The sequence below is a fragment of the Chiloscyllium punctatum genome, chromosome 15 (genome assembly GCF_047496795.1).
Source record: "Chiloscyllium punctatum isolate Juve2018m chromosome 15, sChiPun1.3, whole genome shotgun sequence".
Taxonomy (NCBI): Eukaryota; Metazoa; Chordata; class Chondrichthyes; order Orectolobiformes; family Hemiscylliidae; genus Chiloscyllium; species Chiloscyllium punctatum.
The window spans coordinates 42,874,960-42,877,380 of record NC_092753.1 but is presented as its reverse complement, the minus strand read 5'-3'; positions in this window follow the sequence as shown (position 1 = coordinate 42,877,380).

The following is a 2,421-nucleotide window of genomic DNA, read 5'->3' as shown; positions in this document are numbered from 1 at the left end:
ACGGCCAGTGGGCAGAGGTTTATTCATAGCGGGGATGGCCAACGGGTTAGAGGTTCATGCAGCGCAGGGATGGTCAACGAGTGAGAGATTCATGCAGAGCGGGGATGGCAAAGGGGCTAGAGATTCATGCAGCACAGGGATGGTGAATAAGTTAGAGATTCATGCAGAGCAGGGATGGCCAACGGGCTAGAGATTCATGCAGCACAGGGATGGCCAATGACTTAGAGATTCATGCAGAGCAGGGATGGCCAGTGGGCTAGAGGTTCATGCATAGCGGGGACGGCCAATGGTCAAGAGGTTCATGCAGGGCAGGGACGGCCAACGGGCTAGAGATTCATGCAGTGCAGGGATGGCCAATTAGTTAGAGGTTCATGCAGAGCAGGGACGGCCAGTGGGCTGGAGGTTGTTGCAGTGCGGGGGCGACCAACAGGCTAGAGGTTCATGCAGAGCAGGGACGACCAATGAGCTAAAGGTTCATGCAGAGCGGGGACGGCCAATGGGTGAGAGGTTCAAGCAGAGTGAGGACAGCCAATGCGCTAGAGATTCATGCAGAGCAGGGAAGACCAGTGGGCTAGAGGTTCATGCAGAGCAGGGACAGCTAATTGGCTACAGGCTCATGCAGAGCAGGGACGGCCAACAGGCTAGAGGTTCATGTAGTGTGAGGGCAGCTAACAGGCTAGAGGTTCATGCAGAGCAGGGACGACCAACGGGTTAGAGGTTCATACAGAGGAAGGATAACAAATGGGCTAGAGGTAGATGCAGAGCAGGGGCGACCAGCGCGCTAGAGGATCATGCAGAGCAGCGATAACCAGTGGGCTAGAGGTTCATGCAGAGCGGGGACGGCCAACAGACTGGACACTTGAGTGGAACAGGGATGATCAATGGACTGGTTGCTCGAGTGGAGCAGAGACAGCCAGCAGACTGCGGCTCGAGTGGAGCACTCATTCGAGTGGGGCAGGGACGACAAATGAACTGGACACTTAAGTGGAGCAATGACAACCAATAGACTGGACACTTGAATGGAGCAGGAGGCGACTAATGGACTGGATGCTCAAATGAATCAGGGACGACCACTGGACTGGATGCTCGAATGAAGTATGGGCAGCTAGCAAACTGAGGCTTGAGTGGAGCAGGGACAACCAGAGGACTGTGGCCTGGACGGAGTGGTACGGTTGTTGGACTGGGGACCTGTGCAGGCAGTCAGCAGTTTGCGAGCCCAGTCAGACCACATGTGGAAGCTCCCTGCGCTGCACAGGCCCTTCCTGAAAAAACTGTAATGTTTATCTTCTTAACTTTACTTTCTACTTTTCTAACTTATATTATAAATAACTGTAAGTAATGTATCTTATTCCTTTTTTTCCTTTTATTTCTCTATTTCATATCTAAGTTCTGTACCAAGGTAATTTGTACCTAAGATGGCGGCACATGGGGCTACATTGTGAACTTTTCACGGTACTCTTGTATTTCTGTAATTGAGTACATGTGACAATAAAGAATATTATATTCTATTCTAGTTCAGCTGACATGTCAAACTTCCAAGCGGACTTTCTGGAGTTCTTCGTTCCTTACAGAGTTCAAGAAAAGCTTAGTTGGAATCAATAATGTGTTTGAGTGGTTTGGCTGGAAAGAATATTGTTTGCTTTCTCAGTTTGCATCAGGTATATGGTAGGATTTTCACAGCTATGAAAAGGATTGTACAAATGGTGTGATTGCAGTGTCGACAGACTGAATAATAAGTCTCTGCAGGTGATCAAAAATGTCAGATGGTGTGAGTGAAGTGTCAACAGCTGAATAGCAAGTGAAGCGATCACCTATGATCTGATTAATTGAGGCAGAGAGATAAGTACAAAAATTTAAAAATAAGATAGTGATGGAGACAAACCAAATGGCTGGAATAACATAATAGATCCACGAGTCACATGCGAGGGTCTAACCATCGTAACAAGTAATCCAAAACTGTACAACTGTAGAGAGATCATAACAAATTATCAAGGTGACCGTGTCAAAACAGGACAGTAAGAAGATTTTATAAATATAGAACAGTGTAGTGGGGTTACATGTCATGCAATATGAACCCAAGGTCACAGTTGAGGCTGTCTTCATGGGTACGGATATACCTAAACACAGTGAAAAGCTTTGCTTTGCGAACAGTACAAATGCTTAGACAGCGTGAGACATGCAGATTACATTGCGCAGGAGGTGTGCAAAGCAAGATCAACATTAACAAGATCAATATTATTTGAAGCAAGACAATCAATTCATCAGTCTAATAACGGCAGAAGCTGTTCTCGAACCTGTCGGTGATTGTGTTCAAGCTTCTGGATCTTCTGCCTGATGGAAGAGGTTGTAGGAGATCATTAATGGGGAGGGAGAGATCTTTGATGATGTTGGCAGCCTTTCTGCAGCAACAACAAGTGTAAA